The sequence below is a fragment of the Alexandromys fortis genome, unplaced genomic scaffold, assembly GCF_014885135.2.
Source record: "Alexandromys fortis isolate MF-2015 unplaced genomic scaffold, M_Fortis_MF-2015_v1.1 scaffold_95, whole genome shotgun sequence".
Lineage (NCBI taxonomy): Eukaryota > Metazoa > Chordata > Mammalia > Rodentia > Cricetidae > Alexandromys > Alexandromys fortis.
The window spans coordinates 895,399-918,989 of record NW_026067990.1 but is presented as its reverse complement, the minus strand read 5'-3'; positions in this window follow the sequence as shown (position 1 = coordinate 918,989).

Genomic DNA, 23,591 nt, shown 5'->3' with positions numbered 1-23,591 from the left:
AAAATAAGAAAGAAAGAAAGAAAGAAAGAAAGAAAGAAAGAAAGAAAGAAAGAAAGAAAGAAAGAAAGAAAGAAAGAAAGAGCAGAGCAAAACCAAAAAAGAAAAAAGAAAATATCATATTGAATGAGGTAACCCAGACACAGAAAGTATGTACTCACTCATAAGTGGTTTTTAAACATAAAGCAAAGAAAACCAGCCTACATATCACAATCCCAGAGAACCTAGACAACAATGAAGACCCTAAGAGAGACATACATAGATCTAATCTATATGAGAAGTTGTAAAAGACAAGATCTCCTGAGTAAATTGGGAGCATGGGAGAGGGAAGGGGAGAAGAAAGAAAGGGAGCAGAGAAAAATGTAGAGCTCAATCAAATCAATTAAAAAAAGAATTGATGAATATGGATATATACTAAAGCATTGGAATAGTTTATGAAATAAAAGGTAAAATAATAAAGGTGGCTAAATGATTGAAAATGATTTAAATGTAGATAACTGATGATAAATAAGTAAATAAAAATGAACTACAGAGGTAAGTAGATTCATGATGATATGGTGATATATAAAGATAACTTTGTGAAGAAATTAGCAAATAACTTATCTTAAAACTTTCAAAACATATATATTTTGTACTACTACATGTCTTTAATTTATGGAAATAATTATGTAGACTATGTCTTTGCCGATAAACTACAATTCATATTTTTAAACCTAAAAATAAATCAATATAAACAAAACCTTAAATCAAGAAAGAGCTTTGGTGAATATAACAATCATTTGAGAATAACAAATATTTAGCTAAGACAAGATAATTTACACTACAATAATATAAATAGATTTCTTTTTACTCTTTCATAGCTTTATTTTTCTCCCTCGAGTTTTTTTTTTTATTTGAGTATAGATTATTTTGACTTCATTATCATGATCAATTCTACATTAACAAAATGCTATGGTATCATCTTTAACCTAAAATTCCCCTACTTTTAGTTCTCACATAAATTTCAATAATGTTTCAAACTTTGTTTATCTTTTCCAATTTTTCCCAGGCATGTCATTTTAAAATATTTTTAACACTGTTTCTTTCAAATTTTCACAATCATTTAAGTTTCACAGAAAGAACAAATTCATTTTTATGTATAGATTACATCATAATCAATTTAATAAAATTATTGAAATAATAACATTGACATGGATAAATTTAAAACCAAATATAATGGCTGAGCGTGCAATTCAATAAATCAATAGGCTAAAGCAGACATGTACAATACGGGTTATGACCCATGAGTTTTCATTTTCTCTCAGAGCATTAATCAGGTTTTTTTTTAATTTTTTTTTTATTGAGAATAAGAAAAAAAAGTTTCCGCGTCCTCCCAGCCTCCCATTTCCCTCCCCCTCCCCCCACTCCTCTCCCCCTCCCTCTCTAATCCAAAGAGCAGTCATGGTTCCCTGCCCTGTGGAAAGTCCAAGGTCCTCCCCCCTCCGTCCATGTCTAGGAAGGTGAACATCCAAACTGGCTAGGCTCCCACCAAGCCGGAACATGAAGTAGGATCAGAACCCCTTGCCATTGACCTTGGCTTCTCATCAGTCCTCATTGTTCGCCATGATCAGAGAGTCCGGTTTTATCCCATGCTTTTTCAGTCACAGTCCAGCTGGCCTTGGTGAGCTCCCAATAGATCAGCCCCCACTGTCTCAGTGGGAGGTTTTTTTTATTTCCAAGAATGAACCAAGAACATTACTAAACTAGCAAGAGATTGGGTAAGAAATTTCCAATACTATGCTAAACATAATCCTAAACCTCAACTTTGAGAAATTGTGAGGAACTAACAGCATTAATATTAAATTTCACAATAATTTTCTTTACATAGCTGAGATGAAGTTAAGTCTTTGCTCTCTGATTGACTTTAGGGCTGTGACATTAGCCTGTCAGTTTCCCTTTCAGAGCTCAATACTCTCCATTTAGGCAATGAAACTGCATATTTAGGTAGTGAAACTCTTAGACATATTGCCCTAAATAAACTCAATGATGCCATTTCTTTTTATGAACTTTTTTGAGTTTTTAAACTTAAAAAGATGTTTTTGCGATTTAAATAGAATAATTATTAAAACCTTGAACATCTATTTAAATTTACTACTGGTTCTGAATTTATACTTTGAGTCTAGAAATCTGAGAAGTACCATTCCTAGCTCAGGTGCCATTAGTAATTAATAGTTTAAGACAGAGGCATTCAGTTTTCTCTAAGTGTATGGTCCCTAGTAGGTAGAGCATACTTCCCTGAAGGCACACACACACACACACACACACACACACACACACACGCACACACACGCACACACACACACACGAGTCTATGAATAACACAAATTGTACTAAGTGATTTTTTTAAAATAAATGACACAATGTAGTGAAGGCACAAAATTGGGTCGGATATGAAAGAAAACTGAGGAGATGAGAATGAATATAATCATAATAAATTATACAAAATTCTCAAAGCACTAACTAAAGATGAGAAACAAAAGAAAAAAAATCGAATAAAAGAAATATGTTTTTCCAGTGACTGACAGTTTGGTGTAACAGGAGAACTTATTAAGAGACAAATATTTAGAGTACAATTTAGCCTAAAGCAATTTATATAGCTTCAAGTTCAGTGAATTCTTGGAATTTGAATTTATTCTTCATAAGACCGAATACCTGTATAAATATATATCAGAAACATATTAATATGTAAGAACTCCACATATTGGAAGTTAAAATAATACACATTTGTTAGTTGATTGTTTCTATTAATTATAAATCCAGTAGTGACTTACTTAACTGAATGGTGCTTGATCAGAGTCTCTTAGTAGGAGATATCAAGTCAAGCTGTTGGCTTGGGCTTTGCTTACCTGAAGACTTATATATCTGTGTAAGTAGCCTCAGTTTGTCACTAAATTCTTGATAGAGAGGGAAGGGGGGGGAGAATCAGTAAGAAGTAGGAAAGGAGAAAGGGAAAAAGAAAAGAGGCTTTGAGAGACTGTGGAGAGGTAAATGTAAGACTATGGCAAAGAGGAAGAGGGGACAGAGGGCTGAATAGTTAGAGAAAAGAAAATTTCTAAGTTTGTTTGCAAACACTAGAAACCACATTCCTCCTCTTTGTCTACAATTCTCTTTACTGGAAAACAATCATTAAATTCAGTCTTTACATAAAGTGAATTCACCTTTTCCTCTGTAAGTGAGGAATATTAAGTATTTTTTTCACATAACTCAAAAACATTTGATATTTTACTCTGGTATCAACTAACGACCTTCATCTAGTATATTTGTGAAAAACAACTGTGCCATCAATGATGGCAGTATATGAACAGAAAAAAAAAAATTTGTCCAAAATTGAACTATTACATGAGAAGATATTTTTACACCTCTTTTCCCTTCTGTGACTTCTGGATCCCTGTCATCTTCCTGACAATTCATTTATTCTAGAGACACTGGGGAGAGGTGAGCATAGAGCAGCTTGAAATTTTCAACTCTTATTATAGTTCTGCCACAGTCTGCTTGGCTATATTTTTTCATGGATGCTTAGAAAAAGATAAAAATTCCTACTGTGGTTTTTGAATCTAGATTTAAGTATTGGACATGTCTGTTCTGAAAAGCCTCATTGAAGATTTCTCAATCAACACGTTCCTCATATCTTTATACTTGTCATATTAAGCAAACTCTTACTTGTTTATGTCTGCTTTCTCTAATTTCATTGTTTTTAACTTTTAAAAGTTTTATTTTTAATGTTGTGTGAATGGGTGTGTTTGCCTCTCTTCATGCACAACATGGCTGCAGTGCTCATGGAAGCCAGAAGAGGGTGTTGAATACTTTGGAACTGAAGTAATAAAAACAACGAACAGATACATAGATCAACTGAAGGGAGTTGGATATTTATATGTAAGCCAATACAATCACAGCAATTGAATTTTCTATAAAGATGCCAAAAGTGTACACTAGAAAAATGTCAGCATCCTTAGCAAATGTAACAGGGAAAACTGAATTTCAACATACAGAAAAGTTAAATTTGATCCTTTTTTTTTCTAAGAATGTACAAAACCGAACAATAAAGGTATCAAAACATATGAGCAAAAGCAGTGATACTCTCACTAGGCAGTGGTGGCACACGCCTTTTACCCCAGCATCTGGGAGGCAGAGGCAGGTAGATATCTGTGAGTTCAAGGCCAGCCTGGTCTACAAGAGCTAGTTCCAGGACAACCAGGACTGTTACACAGAGAAACTCTATCTCAAAAAATCAAAAGAAGAAAAAGAAAGAAAGAAAAAAAGAAAAGAAAGAAAGAAGAAAAAGAAGGTGATTCTCTCAAAATGTTTCATATTTTTCATGTATAAGTTTATTTTAGTGAGCTATCTTTCTATTTATTACTCCTGTCTCAATCTCTCCTTATCTCTTTCATACATACACAAGCTCACACATACACAAGCACAAAGAGATTTTGTAAAATATCTCTCTTATAACCTCTTCCTTGTTCATGTTTGTAGTTTCATCCCAATACTCCAAATCTTACAAAGAACCAAGTGTTTCTTGTGTTTTCATTTATTAATCATAAGACCATATCTATTTACTTTTGATTCTCCATTACATGAATTTTATTAAAATTTCATAGTCTCAACATTTCCTTAGATAATAATTTGGGAAGTGACTACTCTGGATCTGATTTCCAGCAATACCCTTTGTTTTGGTAATCTTTCCTTAGTGGAAGACCCATAGTTCCTAATAGCACAGAGAATAAACATTGAACACATAAACATGATATCAAAAAGCTTAAGATACTTCATCTGAAACCTGTTTTGATGCTATGTTTTCCTTTTAATTAATTTATTTATTTTTGTTTTTCTTTTTCATCATAGACAATTAATACTGAATTAAATATGCTATGCTTTCTCTTTTCTTTCATGACATTTTATCCACTACTTTTAAATGCCTAGATTGTAGAAGCACAATTAAATATGCTTTTACTAAGACATATTGATCATGCCTTTGCAATGGTTTCAATTACTAATTTTTATATTGTGTTTTATTATTTTTGTTTCTCTGTCTTTTATTCACATGCAATAAAATAATTGTCATACTTTTGAAGAATCTTTCAAAGAACAAGTTTAATTTTTCTATTAAATCTGTAGTCTTCTATGGACTTGATATTAAAATCTAAGTTTGCTGATCTCCCTATTAAATTATTGAGATGAAAACCATAATTAATAGCCTGTTTTGATCAATTTAATGAAAATTTATTAAAATTTGTGGCTCCTCCCCTGTCCTTTTGATGTTAGAGAAAACCATAACATTTGTTAGCTCCCTTGTTTCTATGTTAAGATTCTGTCTTGAAGACCTGTCCATTGGTGATAGTAGTGTCTATTATTGTGTGGTGTTTAATATGGGGTATAATGATGTGTGATTTAAACTTTAGTAATGTTTCTTCTATAAATTTGGTGCCATTATATTTGAGGGCTAAATGTTCAGAATTAAGACTTCATCCTGGTGGATTTTTCCTGTGATGAATATAAAATGGCCTTCTCCATCTCTTCTGATTAATTTTAGTTTTAAGTGTATTTTGTTTGCTATGAGAATAACCACACCAGTTTGTTTCTTAGGACCATATAATTTGAAAATCTTTTCCCAATCCTTTATTGGGAGGTAATTATCATCTTTGAAATTGAGGTGTGTTTCTCATATACAGCAGAAGGATGGATTCTGTTTTCATACTCATTCTGATAGCCTGTGTCTTTTTATTGGTGAGTTGAGTCCATTGATATTAAGAGATAATATTTACCAGTGATTGTTAATTCTTATTGTTTTTGTTTGGTTGTTTTTGTTGTTGTTGTTGTTGTTTTTGGTGGTGGTGATGGTAGTGTGCGTTTCCATTCTTTGGGTTTTGCTGGTGTGAGATTATCTTTTGCCTGTGTTTTCGTGCCAGTATCTGAGTTACTCGGTTTGGCCTTTTCCTTCTAGTACTTTTTGTAGTACCCACCTAGCATGTTTTGATGTAGTGTTTTTGTATTAACACAGTTGCCAGTCACACTTTCTTCTTGCAACAGGCTTCCTTAACTACATTTTTTTTATCCCTAGAACTACAATTGTAATTCACCTGATTTTTATTTTTTTTTCTTTTTAGTTGTGGGTGTGGGGGGGAGTTGTGCATATGGGTTTGTAGGTGTGTATACAGTGATTTCAGTGTGCTGAATACATTGGAAATCCAGGAGCCAGAATAATAATAAATTGTGAGCCAACCAATTTGTGTCACAGAAAAAAAAATCTAGATCTTCTTAATGAGAAGCAAGTGTGCTTAAGTGCTAAACCATCACAGTATCCCAATAATTTCTTCTTAAAAAATTATTAGACATCATAGGCCAACAAATAAAAATCCTATACCGAGATGGATTAATTTTTTCAGAGTTGTTGTCCAATGAGGTCTCATAGACCACAACTCCCCCAAAGAGATATATTCGAGTATTGCCATTGCTTTTGGTTGAATTCCATAATTTACCAAAGACAACATATACTTGAATCATAGAAGGTAGAAATCAAGCTTGTTCTGACTTTGAAGCTTCATCCCTACTTACTAACTCTCAAAATGCTAGGAAGTCCTATATATGCTTCCAGAAGAGAAAAGTAATAATCCATCATACTGAGGTTTAAAACCTGCAAAATACAGTAATGGCTAGCTTGGTATGATGTGACCAGTGGTACAACAGCTGCACAAACATTATGGGAGTAGCACTTAAGTCCCACTCCAAAAGGTGTGGTACATTTACACAATGGAATACTACACAGCAGAGAAAAATAATGACATCTTGAAATTTGCGGGTAAATGGATGGATCTAGAAAGCATCATATTGAGTGAGGTAATCAAGACACAGAAAAACAAATGTCATATATACTCACTCATAAATGTCTTTTAGACGTAAGGCAAGAAAACCAGGCTGTAATTCAAAATCCCAGAGAACCTAGACAACAATGAAGACTCTAAGAGAACATACATAGATCTAATCTACATGGGAATTAAAAAAGACAAGATCTCCTGAGTAAATTGTGAACATGGGGACTTTGGGGGAAGGTAGAAGGGGAGGGGAGAGGAAGGAAGGGGAGCAGAAAAAAATGTATAGCTCAATAAAATCAATAAAATTTTTAAAGAGACCCTTAAATGATACCAATATTGCTTCAAAACCTATAGCTAGAAAAGTCATAGACCAGAGAGAAGGATTTAGTACAACAAGGCTGCTAAATGGACATAATATTAAAGCAACTCTTAATAATATCATTATTCCCATAGCTCAATGTTTCTAGGAAGATTCTATTTGCAACAGATGATGACTAACACAGAGAACCACAACTGATCAAAGTACAGAGAATAATATACTACCAAATGTTCAATCTAAAGGGAACATACATACTGTACCCTCCTCAAAGACGCAGAAATCACTGTAGAAGAAAGGTTGTAAAACATAGATATTTACAAGAGAACATGTGAACACAACAGGGCAACCTCCCATACAAACTCACTGCAGTTGTGATACCACTTACAAATCATGTGCAAGCCCAAGACATAAATTCCAAGCTTGGAGATAGTAATTGATCACAAAAGTAAATCAGTCAACACGGAACTATTGACAATTGCTAGATTCTGGGAAAGACAGAGACTAAGAATGTAGCTGTTGATGAGTTGAACACTCTACAGTGAAAGATCACACATTCAAAAATATTTGGGAAGCACAAACTGGTATTAAAGCATTAATTTAATAATCAAAAACAGGAAAGAAAATTGTTTGAGTATCGAAGGGTGTTGGATCTGCTAACAGTTGGGCAAGAGGCAGAGTATGATCAAATACTTTATTGTACAAACTTGAAACTCTCAAAAAACTAGCATAACATCTATGCTGTGCCATTTTAGTATGTGTTTGTACAATATTTAATAGAAATTGGCATAATAAAAGCTACATTTTTATTCATGTACTGGTGAAGTTAAGTTTTTAAAAGTGAAAAAAAATAAATTAAGCAGAAATATTTCTGAGTAAAATTCTTTGACTAGCTATATCCTTAGCTACAGACAGATAAATTATTTAATACATAGAAAGAATCACATCCAGCTGTGAAATTACATAATGTTCTGGTTTGAATACAATTTGACTGTATAACAAGGGTCTGTGTATTGAGGTCTTGGTTCTTGTGATTATGTTAAAAGTACAGAATGTACAGAAAGTAGCAACTTGGTTTTCAGAATTCCATTGTGATCATAATTTCCACAGTGTAATGTTTAGCCTTGGCTGTCAATTTTATTGAATCTGGGGTGAACATGGAGATATGCCTCTGAGTATGTCTTTGTGGGTACTTCTGAGAAGGATTACTTAAAGATGGAGATTCCCACTTGGATGGATAGAACATTCCTGCTGTGACACAGATACACATGATCTGAGTGAAAAGTCAATACTTTTTATCATGCTTGCCTTCACCTTCTGCCAGATATTCTGCCTACACGGTTACTGCTACTACTGTCATCATTTGCTGATATCAGAATCAATCTTCTTTGGCCTTTCAGTATGAACTAGCGAAAAGCAGCTTCCTATGAATCATCCAGAGCTTCATTATCAGGTTGATGAAATCTTTAGCTTGCATTGTTTAAGCCAATATAATGGGAATACCTATTCATTCTATTGGTTCTGTTTCTCTAGAAACCCATGAATAATACAAGCACCAATGTAGGAATCACAGCTCACAAAAAAGTATTTGAAGAGACAGAATTGTTAAACATACAGCCCTATTTTCCTCAAAGGAAGAAAATGACTGAAACCTGGTCACCAGGAAGGCTGGAGTGGTTATTGTCTGACAACCTGATTATTGTTTTGCTATTATTTGGAGCAAGCCTTCCTGAATCCTCCAATATTATGGTCACTGTTTAGGCCTCAATCCTCAGCTTAAGTCTCTCAGTGAATAGAAACCATCCTTATGAAAGACATCCATATACTTTGTATCTTCAATTAATAGAATCTATCCTTACGCTCTTTATAACTCCTTCCTCCTTACACCCTTGCCCTGAGACTACTTATGAGTCAATAGAGCTCATTTATTGTAAAGGCCACAGATGCATTGATACTTTGCAAGAGAGCTTAGATGTAGTTATCCTTGAAGCTTTGCTTTGATAATTGTCATCTGGAAACTTTTTTTTTTACAAAGTTTTACTGTGCTTATATGTGGAAGAAATATACCAGATAAGACACTGGAAGTTTTGATCCTCTGCCTGAAAAAGTGGTACATACTTGAGTTTCATTCTTTACCTTATGCAAATCATTTCTTACCCACCCATGACAATTTCCCACACACCAATATGAAAAATATTTTGAATCTGTAGCTTAAAAGGACAAATTTGCACATGTACCACTAAATAACATTAATACCTGACCATAAATAAATGTAATAATGATGGATACAATAGCAGCAATTTCTCATCAGATGATTAAAATTATTCTTATTGTGGGAGGTAGAGGCAGTCAGATCTTTATGAGTTCAAGGCCAGCCTGGTCTACAAGAGCTAGTTCCAGGACAGGCACCAAAACTACGCAGAGAAACCCTGTCTTGAGAAACAAAAACAACAACAAAAATTATTCTTATTGAAAACTGTTGTTGAAGCCCCAAAATGGGGCCCTTTACTATGGAGGAATCAGGATGATAAGTCACATAGATTTTTAGCTGATTGCTTAACTCTGAGAGATTATGACCAATCATATTGTTTTGCTGAGAATTAAACAAATGAATCACAGCAGAAAAAAAGAGTTCATAAAAGTATTATAATACACATGTAAAAACACATCTATAATGTACAAAGAAATGTTGTCTGGATTTCAAATTCACATGAATCCATTCTTATTTCTCCTACTGTAATTCATAAAAATTGTTGTATATTTATGATATATATCAAATCATGTTAATCAATTTTAGTTGGAATTCTTTCCCTTTTAATAACATTTGCTCTGAGAAAATAGTCATTTAATTAGTTCTTAATGTGCATGTAATGTGAGCTAAGACTTATGGAAGCATTTTATAGGTACAAAATAATAAAGTTGGTATATATCATGGGGAAAACCAATGACAGAGAAACAGTATCATGATGAGCATATGCTGTTAGTGCTAAACTAGAGCTGGCTATTGACTACTACAATTTTAGTTGAAAAGGATAAAATGTTAGTTAACTCTATAAGATAAAGTTAGAAAACTACCAGAATTGAGCACTAAAATTTTGATTTTCAAAGAGGATGATGACATATTTACAAAATGAAATGGAAAATGCATAGATAAAAACTAGAAATAATCTATCCAATGTATCTTAAGAACTTTCAAATATTAAGGATGAAAAATAGGATAAGCAGGCAAAGAAAATGGGACAGAAAAAGCAAAATGTTTAAAAGATGAACATGCTGTGGAAGTTCTGAGAAAACAGTATGTCAAGGAGAAAGTTATTAGACGAAGCATCGGTGAGTCACTGAAAATATGTCTTCTGAAACTTCATATTACATTGTTAACATTATATCATTGCAATACTTAAGTGGCTGGGATATGTGTTTTAGCAGGCATGTTGATTGCCTAGAATGTGCAAAAGCCTAGGATTAATATTCAGTGCCTTATTAAAACAGATGGGGTGGCACACTTTGTTTTTCTTTTCTTGAGACAAGGTTTCCATGTGTATCCATGGCTATGCTAGAACTTCTTTTGTAGACCAAGATGGCCTCAAACTCACAGAGATCTGCCTGGCTTTGCCTCCTGAATGTTCATACTAAAGTTGTATGCCATCACCCCTGGCAGCAGCACACATTTTAACCCCAGCCTTCTGGAGGTAGAGGCAGTAGTATAAAAAATTCAAGCTTATATTTGGACACATAACAAATTTAAGGAAAGTCTGGATCCAGAGCNGTATTATATTATATTATATTATATTATATTATATTATATTATATCATATTATATATGTATATATATATAGTGTGTGTGTTGTAGGAGGCCATTTGTTTGTTTCTGACTTCTGAGACCCAAAATAACCACACTGAAACTGTATTAATTAAACCACTGTTCGTCCATTCACTCTAGCTTCTTATTGGCTAACTCTTACATCTCAATTTAACCTATTTCTAGTAATCTATGTATCTATGTATATCCATGTGTCTGTGGCTTACCAGGTAAAGTTCCGACTAGCTCCAGCAACACTACATGTCTTCTCTCTGACTCTGCAGTCCTTCTCCCAGCATTCAGTGTAGTTTTTCCTGCCTAGCTCTTATCTATCCTATCATAGACCTAAGACAGTTTCTTTATTAACCAATATTATTCATAGCATACATAGGAGGATCCCATGTCATATGTATATGTATGTGTGTATATAAGTATGTATATATACGTGTGTGTGTGAAAAATATAGTCTTAACTGAAAAGATTTCTTTATAGTAACAAGAGAAAAATCCAATTGCAATGCCTTGTCTGTGAGCACATACATAGTAAATAAATAAAAAACAGAGTGGCAAATATATTATTAAATGACTTTTAAGATCAATAGGGTGAGCCTGCAAGCAGGTGAGATACGTGTCTTCAATCTGTGCCCTTACCCCTGACACCCCTGGATAGTGTCCTGGGAAGACCTACTCCATCACTCATTCCAATGTACATGAACACTCTGCCCATGGCCAGCCCTGCCCCACAACCCCAACAGATTACATATGCAAATCACACCACTTGGAAAAACAGGCAAGTGACTGGCCTCAAAAGTTGGACTGCCCCCAAACTCCAGACTCTAAACACCAGAGCAAAGTTTATGCCCCTTCTTCTCACATCTCAGTACCAACAATGTAGCTAGTGGAATTCCATTTCTCTGCTTCTGTGCACACCAGTCTGCAAGCAGGTGAGATATCTGCCTCCTGGCTGTGTCCTCATCCTCACCACTCACCATTGTCCCAAAGATCCATTTCTTTGCTCAACCCCAAGCACCTGAATTTCCTTGCTGTAGCCAGACCTCCTCTGAACCCCCCGAGACTACATACACACAGTTGCAAACCACAGCAGTTTGTAGAACAAGCACAGACACAAGCCACAGCAGTTGGAAGAAAAGATAAGTAAACACAAGTAAAAGTATATACTTAGTAACCAAAGGAGCAATATGAAACCACCAGAGCCTAATGATCCCACAACAGCAAAACCTAAACATTCCAATGCAGCTCAAACACAAGAAACAAACTTAAAAATTATTTATGAATATTAACCACTATCAAAATAAAAGCCAATAAGAATTAACAATCACTGATCAATGACATTTTTTAATATCAATGGATTCAATTCACCAATAAAAAGACATGGGCTAACAGAATGGATACAAAAACAGGATCCATCCTTTTGTTGCATACAAGAAACAAACATCAACTTCAAAGACAGACTTTAACTCATAGTAAACGTTTGAGAAAAGTGGTCCCAGAAAACAAGCTGCTGTAGTTATCCTGATATCTAGCAAAATAGACTTAAAGCTAAAATTAACTAAAAGAGATGGAGAAAGATATTTCCTTTTCATCAAAGGCGGAATTCATCAAGATGAATCTCAATTCTGAATATATAAGTCTCAAATACAATGGCACCAAAATTGGTAAAAGAAACATTACTAAAACATAAATCACACCTCAACCCCACACATTAATATTTGGAGACTTCACATCCCCACTCTTACCAAAAAAACAGGTCTTCCCCACAGAAACTTAACAGAGAAACAACAAAACTAACAAACATTATGACTCAGATGGACTTAATAGATATCTACAGAACATTCCACCCAAACACAAAAGAATATACCTTCTCAGCATCACAAGGAACCTTCTCTAAAAGTGACCATATACTCAGTCACAGAGCAAATCTCAACAGATACAAAAACAATTGAAATAACCACGTGTATATTATTGAACCACCAAGGCCTAAAGTTAGAGTTCAACAACACCAACTAAAGAAAGTCTACAGACTCGTGGAAACCAAACAACTCTTAACTGAACCACCTATGCATCAAGGAAAAAAAAATAAACAAATAAATAAGACTTTGTAAAATTCAATGAAAATGAATTCAAAACACACTCAAACTTATAGGACACAGTGAAACAGTACTAAGAGAAAAGTTCATAGCACTAAGTGCCTACGTAAAGAATTTGGAGAAATATCACAAAAATAACTTAACAGCACACCTGAAAGCTCTCAAACAAAAAGAAACAAACTCACCCAGGAAAAGTAGAAGGCAGGAAATAATCAAACTCAGTGTCAAAAGCAATAAAATTGAAACAAAGAGAACAATACAAAGAATTTTTTCTTTGAGAAAATCAACAAGATAGACAAACCCTTATCCAAACAAAACAAAAAGCAAATATAATATTCAAGGTAACAAAATCAGAAACTAAAAGGGGTACATAATAACAGACTCTGAAAATATATGTAATCATTAGGTCAAACTTCAAAACCCTGTACTCCACAAAATTGGAAAATCTAAAAGAAATAGAGAGCTTTGTTGACAGGTACCACATACCAAAATTAAATCAAGACCAGATAACCAATTTAAACAGAACTATAACCCCTAAGAAAATAGAAATAGTCATTAAAAGTTTTCTAACCAAAAATCTTTTACCCAGGGCTAGGTGGGTTCAATGCAGAATTCTATCAGAATTTCAAAGATGAGCTAATACTAATACTCTTAAAATTGTTCCACAAAATAGAAAGAGAGTGAATATTGCCAGACACTTTTTATGAGGTGTTAAAATCCAGCTTCAAAAAAAAAAAAACTTGTATGTTCCAGGGTAAGAGTATGAAGATTAGAGTTATTAAGCAAAAGGAACTGAGTTATATGAGAAATAAGAGGGACAAAAGGTAGAACAGATCTATCTCTATACTCAAAATACTAATTAACCACACTTTATGTCAGAATCTTTCCTTTGTAGCCATATCTGTTATCAACAACAAGTTTGAGAGAGCAAAAATAAGCTCTAACTTTCTGAACTCCTGTCAAGTTGGAAAAGGTTCACAAATGTGGGTCCCCACAAAAGGCCACAGTTACCTGATGCCCAAACCAAACAAAAACATATCAAATAAAAACAACAAAAAACAGGATTATAAACCAATCTCCCTCATGAACATTGATATAAAAATATTTAATAGAATACTTGCAAACCAAATCCAAGAACAGATTAAAAAAGGTTCATCTACCATAATCAAGTAGGCTTCATCCCAGAGATGTAGGGCTGGTCAAACTTAAGAAAAGTTGTCAATATAATCCACCATGTAAACAAACTGAAAAAAGAAAACAACAACAACAAAACATTTTCACCTTTGAAAAAATCCTTTGAAAAAAAAATCCAACACTCCTTAATAATAAAGGTTCTGGATAAAACAAAGATACAAAGAACATACCTAAGCATAATAAAGGCAATTTAGAGCAAGCCAACAGCCAATATCAAGTAAAATAGAGAGAAACTAAAAGTGATTCCACTAAAATAATGGACAAGAGTGTCCACTTTCTCCATAACTATTCAACATAGTACTTGAGGTTCTAGCTAGAGCAATAATGCAACAAATGGAGGTCAAGGGAATACAGAATGTAAAGGAAGAAGTCAAATTTTCAGTATTTTCAGATGATATGATACTCTATATAAGTTACCCCCAAAAATTGTACCAGGGAACTCCTTCCACTGATAAACACCTTCAATAATGTGGGTGGGTACAGATTGACTAAAAAAAAATCAGTTGCCCTCCTATATACAAATGATAAATAGACAAGTACCAAATCAAAGAAACATCACTCTTTACAATAGCCAAATATAAAATATCTTGGGGTAACTCTAGCCAAACAAGTGATGGATGTATATGACAAGAATTTTAAGTCTTTGAAGAAAGTAATTGGGAAAGAGATCAGAAAATGGAAAGATATCCCATGCTCAAGGATTGGTAGGATTAACAAAGTTAAAATGGCAATTTTACCAAAGCAATCTACAGACTCAATGCAATCACCATCAAAATCCCAACACAATTCTTCATAGACCTCAAAAGAACAATTCTCAACTTCATATGAAAAAAAAAAAACAGGATAGCCAAAACATTCCTGTATGATAAATGAAATTCTGGTAGTAGCACCATCCCTGATTTCATGATGTACTATATAGTTGTAGTAATAAAACCAGTTTTGCATTGGCATAAAAAGAGACATGTAGATCAATGAAATCAAATTGAAGACTCTTACAAGAACCAACATACATATGAACACCTAATTTCTGACAAAGAAGTCAAATTATATAATAGAAAAAATAAAGCATCTTCCACAAATGGTGTTGGAATAATTGGATAACAGCATGTAGAAGAGTACATATAGATCCAAAATCTATCGCCCTGAGCAAAACTCAAGTCCAAGTGGATCAATGACTGCAACATATATCCAGTTTCAGTGAAGCTGATAGAAAAAAAAATGGGGAGTAGCCTTGAATGCATGGGAACAGGAGAGTACTTCTTGAATATAAAATGGGTAGCACAGACATTGAAAACAACTACTAATAAATAGGTCCTCCTAAAGTAGTAAAGGTTTCATAAGGCCAAAGACACTGTCAATTAGACAAAATTTCAGCCTGAAGAATGGGAAAATATCTTCCCCAACCCCACAGCTGACAGTGGCCTGGTACCCAAAATATAAATAACTCAAGAAACTAGACATCAAACTACCAAATAATTCAATTAAAAATACATAAAAAATGGAATACATAAATAGAGAATTCTCAACAGAAGAATCTCAAATGGTTGAGATACACTTAAAGAAGTGTTCAACATTCTTATATACCAGGGAAATAAGTACAAATCATAATGACGGTGTGATATCATTTTAGACTTGTCAGAATGGCCAAGATCAAAAATACTAATGACAGCCTATGTTGGAGAGTATGTGGAGTAAAGGGAACTCTCCTCCACTGCTGGTGGGCATGCAAATTTGTACAGTCACTTTGGACATTAGTATGAAGGTTTATCAGAAAACTGGGAATCAATCTACCTCAAGACCCAGTGATAACAGTAATGAGCATATAGTCAAATAATGCTCAACTGTACCACAAGGACAATTGTTTATGTTTATAGCAGCATATAAAAATTAATATGCTAGCATATGTACAACAATTTATGGTGATTAATATTTATTTTATTTGTCATAACATTACACATCATTTCATGGACAAACAAAATCAAGATATACTTGGCTAATTTCAGGTATTCATGAGTGAGATGCTTTCTGTGCCCTACTGCAGTGGCCCTCCTATCGTACTGTATGTTGCTGAGATAGAAATAATTTGTACCTCAGTGTGCTGTACATTTGCTCCCTTATAATATATTACGATAAATAGGCTCACCTTAAGGACAGCAAGAAGTTAGAGCAACACTAGATCACTGTGAGAAAATCTTTTTGTCTAAAGAGTAAAAAAAGAGAGAAGCAAAGGAAATTTATTAAGACTACCACTAATCAAGTCAAATTTTATCAACAAAACCCACATTATGAAGCACAAAGTGAAACTAAGGAGAAAATGAAGATGACATGAAGAAAGAATTTTAACAACTAAACAAGTTGTTCACAATCATAGGTCACAAACAAATGCATACATACATAAACAAGTGAAAAAAGTCAAAGTACAGACCCAAAAGCCATTGTACTAAAACACATAAAAATAATTTGTTTCATGACTTGAATTTAGAGAGAAAAATGTGAAAAATGAGGTTTTGTATTGATTAAAGACATTAAGGAAAAATATGATGATACATAATCAGGATGAGACCAAGTTCGAATAAGTAGTAAAGACGGTTTGTAGAGAATACTAAATCTCAATTATTTTTGATAAAGATGGAAACAATTAGTTAAACTGCTTCCCATCAAGCAGAAAATGGCTAAAAAAGTGATTTGAAAAAAAGCTATTGAATGTGAGGCACAGGAAAATGAAACCAATGATATAGTTCCAGTTGAAGAAAATCAGTAGACCGGGGAAGATCTGGATTAACTAGAAGAATTAATCTTACTTTATTATAGAATGGCACCAAACAAGTTAAGAAAATTTAAATCAGCTCAATATGAACTGAAATTTTCTATGTGAGTATTTTCTCCACTTAGAATCATCAGGATGATTATTTCTTAATATAATTCTGGAGTAGTTCTCTCCTCTATAAAAGGAATAGACTTCCTATATTTTCTCTTCTAACTTTGACTACTACTCACAGTAAGTTTAGAGTAGTTTGTACTTTTGCAAAACTGTTGATTACAGAAAATATTTGATTGTTTTAATTGTCCTTTCACATAGGAAGGATAACTGTTTCTACAATTTTGGGGGATTGTGGTGGAGCAGATTATTACCAGGAACAACAAACTTATACTTAAAGTATTTTTAACCAGAATGTAGTTTTTAATGTGTCATTTCCCTTCCTTTGTTTATATGTTTGAGAGACCACCTAAAAGATGGAATAGGAAATCAACTTAGTAAAGGGAAGTGCATGTGCAGATTCAGTATTGTACAGCTTTGGACAGTTTAATGGATATTTAAAATCGGATTTAAAAAATTTGACAGGATCAGCAACAGTGCCCAGTATTAAGAGGTTTAAACAGTCTTCCTCTTTTAGTAATAAAGTTGTAAACAAAGACTATCATACATTAAAAAAATATAGAGATCGTATATGCACTAACTCAGATACAGTATATGTGAATGAGTGTATGTCTGAGAAGATACTTCTAGTCTACTACATGTTTTTAGTCCTATTGTTTTAGTTTACTTTTCTCTTTATACTTTTATATATTGCTTGGAAATTTCATATTGTAGAATTGTAAAGTCTTGTAATATGTATTCAATTTTCTCAAATTTAATAAAATATTAAACCACTAACGTATATGGAAAACATATTAGCAAATTTTTTTTCTATTATCCTTTCATAGATTTACATAGATGTAAAAGGTTTTTGGATCCATTTTTAGAAGCCAAATTTAGTGGAGGAAAAATATATAATTACCTAAGAATAATTGAGAAATACTTAAAAGTAAATGACAAACTAAATAAAACAAAGAACAAGCATGGCTAAACTTATATAACAATTAGGCTACCTAGGATTGAGTATTTAAGATAGTGGCTTATCAGCTCCAAAATACAAATAATACTTAAAAATATGATTACCCACAAACCTGCACTAATAAACATAACAATAATGTAAGATAAGAATTAGTTGGAAAATATTGTCAGGCAGAGGAAAAGGAAACTAAGAGATAGACATAGAGTGGTAATATCATCCCAATACATTGCATAAAAACATTAAATTGTCAAAATGTATAACATAATCTTCAAAAACTATAAAAATTAATGGACATATGTTACTTAACTGATATTAAATCAACTTTTCTCATAGTTTCAGTTACTTTTCTCATAACAGTTACAAAATACCTGACAAGAGCATCTTAAAGTAAGATTTGTTTTAGCTTTATGATTTGAGGATATAGTCAATCATGCCAAAGGCATTTCAGAAAGAGTGTGAATACTTGGTTACATTGCATCTAGACTTAGAAAACACAGATAGCTCTTCATGATGGCACTCAGCAGTCTTCCTCCTTTTTGTTTAGATCAGAGCCCCAGCCCAAGGAATGAAGTCTTTTATCCTTAGAGTAGATCACAGTACTTCACATAAACCTCTCTGGATACACACTCACGGGCACAATCAGATGTATGTCTTATATGTGCTTCCAAAATATCCATTGTACCATAAAGATTAACCACAACACCATTTATTTAAAATTATATATAATGTGGATTCATTTTTCTAAAAAAATCATTACTTTTTTTCCAATGAATTATCTGTAAACAACAGATGAGAACTTGAGTTAGGAGAATACTGCTTATTATTTGGATATTTTGTTTCTGAATAAAAAACATTTCAAAGTTCAACATTTGAAATTGCTGTGTCAGAGAATATGAGATTTAAATAATCTCAAATGTTTAAAAAGAAACTGTCCATAACATATTTAGCATGATTTCTGTGATATAATAAAAAATCAGTGAAAATAATCATAATTATAATTATTTTAGCTATAATGGTAAAGTGAAGAATTAAAACTGTACTTCCCTTTTTTTGGAAAAATAGGGTTTTTCTTTTTTATTTTTTTCTGCTTTGGTGGGATATGGATTAAAGACAACCACATAAGTGATTTTCTCCACACGTGCATTGTGAAGAGTTTTGTGTCTTCAACTATCACCATTCTGAGATGGTATGGGCAATGGCACAATTCTCATTACCTTGATCTGAGATAATTATATTTTTAAATCATTCTCATTTGAAACTTGTGAATGTTAATGCAAATATAATATATATTATATGCAATAAATTGAAAAATGAAACACTCAAGTTATGAGACATTTATTTATTATATCATTACGAAGGTCATTGCTATTCACTGTTTTAATTACAGCTCCTTTTCATTGTGATGGTATTCATATTTTTTGTTGTTTTATTTTAGAAAGGTCAAATTTTTTAAATCTATATTTAATATTTTAACTGTATGTGTTTCTCTGGTATGTATCCATGCATGTGATGAAAATCACCTTGAATTGGAGTTTCAAGAAGTTGCGAACTATCCTTCATGGATAGTAGGAATTGAATGTGTTTTGTCTTTAAGAACCCTGTATACTAACCACGGAACCACTTCTATAAACTGAGGAGTAAAGTTTATACATATGAAAATGTGAATTTTATCTTTTAGAAGGTGTGATGTTTATTCTTGGTTGTCAAATTGTCTATATCTGGAGAGAACGATAATTCAGAAAAGGAGAATACAATTGTCATTCAGATATTGAGGCAAGAAAACAAATTGCCTTTGATTTGGATCTTGAGACTGGATGACACAGACCTTAATCCATAACTTGAAACTGGAAGTTACACTTTTAATCTTGGTCACACCTTCTTCTGGAAGCTTATGGAAAAAAGGAAGAGGTCGTGTTCATTATTTGGCTACTGTCTCTTGTCAGCACATCTACTTCTTTTACTAGCAGTGGAGCGTATTTTTTTGTGATCCTAGCAGATACAGAATACCAGTTTCACGCCCTTATTGAACAGAACAAGTCTTAATTCTTGGACCTTACAGTTACAGCTAGCTAATGTTGGAATACAGCATGTAAGTCACTCCAAAAAATTCACACACACACACACACACACACACACACACACACACACATTTAAAGAGAGAGAGAGAAAGACTCTATATTTAGAGTCTCCTTCCACAAGTTCCGTCACTTTAGAGAAACTTGTCTAATATATAGAAGGGATAGAGAAAACGTGAATTTGTCCATGGTCAATATTGACTTGAAAACACAAAACTAGATCAAAATAATTCTATCTCAATCTGAAAAAGCATTTTACATATTCTTGGATAGAAACCCAAAGGCTAGAAAAAGACAGTTCACTGAGGAGTTTGCTGTTGTTTCAGGTTCCAAAGCACTGCAACATCAAGATTTATATTATCAGCTGGGAATGAGGCTCAGTGGCAGGCAATATGTCTAAGATACACTAAGTGCTGGGCTATTGTCACCATACTAACATAACACAAAACTAAATCTTATGCTGGAAGCTGTAAAAAGTTATTGAAACTCCTTATTTCTGGTGTTTAATGAATTAAACAATGCTTCCATTTTTAGATTATTTTAAATATGCAATGAAATAAAAAGCAAAAATTAACCAATGACATACAAAAAAATTGTTATCACTGTGTTAAGTGCATTTTCCCATTTATAACACTAATAAGCTGATTATTCAAGTATACTAGACAAAATTTATCTGTATATTATATTTGCCATGACAATAAACACCAAGAAAAGATTTCATAGAGACAACTTAAATTATCTTATTAATAAACTAATATGTTTAAAATATAAAAAAAGTGACTAAGTAATTACTTATGTTGACATGATACTGATTAAACTCAGAGTCAGACATTAAATATTTTACCTATGTGATGCATTACTACACAAAAAATAAAAACAGAAGATTTTCAGTGTTATGTCTTATATATGCTCTCATTTGTTGCTTGCAAGATGAGTAGTTTTTAAAATTTTGCACAGTAATTTAAGGCAAATAAAGTACAAACCACTAAAAACTTTAAATTATAGGCTTTTATGAGAGATGTGTTCTTAAAAAATCATAGATAATGTAAAAATAAATGTCACAAGAAAATTTTCTCAAAAAAGAGAGGACATTTTTTAATTGTTTCTGGGTAGCAAATTATAGCAGAAAATTTTCCAGGGTTGATAAAAGGAAAAAACAAAATTCTGATACGTTTTAAAAAAAGAAAAATGGGGACCATCCAAAAAGGTAAAGAACAAAACAACACACCAAAAGTTTCAACTGAGACAGTCACTGGGGAAAAGGGGGAAGGATGCTCACCATACACTTCCCTAACAGCTTTAGAGATTTCTAGAAAGAGGTCTCAAGGAAGATCTTTCTTGACTTATTTTATGAGAACAAGTTTGATGAGTTTAAATAAATCTGAGTTATATTTTTGCTGGTACATTATAAGTCTAAATTAAAAGCACTTAACATTAGAGAATAAAAGAGCTGTAGTGCAGTTTAGAGTGTGGAGTTACAATAGAATTGGAGGAAAACCAATGCTGAACAAAGTGGAGCATTTGCTGCCACTCGCTAATAAGGTCTCTGTCTCTTCATTATACTGTAGCTACTCCCATAAATTGATTAGAATCAGGTCCACTTTTATTCTACCATTAGCTGATACACTCTGATATCTTACTTTCATCTCTGACTGCATCTTTCCCAAATCATTGGCTCATGGGGCATTTCCAGAGTACACCGAAGAACAGTTAGGAGATAACGTACTATAGCAAGGTCCTGAAAATGACCCATGCTAAAGTTAGAATAAGTTCACTCATCAAGTTTCCAATCTCTCCTGGCATGTTGATATTTTAAATTAAAACAACAGCTTATTTGATGCTATATGGGAAGCTTGGGAAGTTATAAAGAAGAAGCAATTCCTACAGGAGGATTATAAGTAGAAATAACACTAAAATATTTTGTGTGCATGAAACTATTATCTATATTTGCATTTATAAAAGTTCATCTCAATTTATTCATTTGAACGTTATTCTTTTCTTTACGAAACAGTTATGGTAAATTGCTGATCTACTTCTAGTACCTCTATCAACAGGTCAGTGTAAAGTATAATTTTTTCATACCTGGAAACATAAGATCATAATATTAGTACCAAGACAGTATCAAAAAATTTCTTAGTTCCAGTTCATATTTCTTAGTTTTTGTTTATATATCTCTACATTTTGATAGCAGGTCCGTTTTGAAGTGATAATTTAGTTCAAGTGAGTTTAAAGTTTAAAACTGGGCAGAATGTCATTGTGAAATGTTGTTTCCAGAAACTGGCCTTTATTGGTAATAACCAAAATTCTAATATGATACTGCTGACATCTAAGATGTGAGTTCTCCCCAGATGGCCCAAATTTGAAGTAAACATTTGAATATTTGTCTTTTGCTCTAAGGTATAGTGTAAGGAATAAAAGATTAATTATCTAGAATTTGAAGTTTTTGAATCTATTTTCTTTATTATATATAAATTTATTTATATATAAATTTATTATATATAAATGTGTGTGTGCGTGTGTGTGTGTGTGTGTGTGTGCAAAGTAAGAATTCATTGGTTTAAGAGTTAGCTGTCAGGTCAGTCCCAGGCTTGTGAGAGGAGGACAGCCATAACCCTTCTTCCTGCCTTTTGGGCATGGGTAGGTAAAAATCAACCATGCCCAACCAAGTTACTAGAACTTTGAGGGTGGCAGTGACAATGGGCACAAGTGCAGGGTGGAGGAATGGGAGACACAGAGGTAGAAGGGTTCATTGCCTGGGGAGAGATGTTGAGCTGGAGAGGCGAATGTAGTAAGGAATATGTGAATAGCTACTTTGCCACCCAGGTACAAAATGATGCCCAGGCCTGTTCTTTTGCCAAGGGCCACATATTGGTCTGAGGCCCCGATGCTGCTGGGGGAGCCTGTTGTAATATCTGTGGCTCCTGTTTCCACTGAGGGTTATACAGATGCCTGAAGTCTGTGCCAACACCTGAGGTTGGAATTTGAAGGTCAGGCTGCCACTGGGGTTATATACAACTGTATATCCTGTGCTGCCACCTAGAACCATGGTGTTATCTGGACCCAAACTGTCATCTGAATTTATGGCCCTTTCAGAGTCAGGGAGTGTGTTGATATCCATGAATCCTGTTACCATAGAAGGCTGAGAAGTTGCCAGAGATCTGCACTGCTTCTCAGGGCCACTGTGTCTTTCAGGCCTGCACTGCTACCTAGGTCCATGTCTGGTCCCTGGCACTACTGCAGCCATGGTCTTTGTTGATATCCATGGCTCTTGTTACCACTAAAGTCAGTGAGGATAGAACTACACAGAATTGTCTTTGCCCTTTACTCCCTGTAGGACTAGGGAGAACTAGCCCTGCACCTCGCCTGGTCAGGAGTGTGGTGTGGCAGCCCTGAAGTATTATAGTGGGAAAGCTAACCCC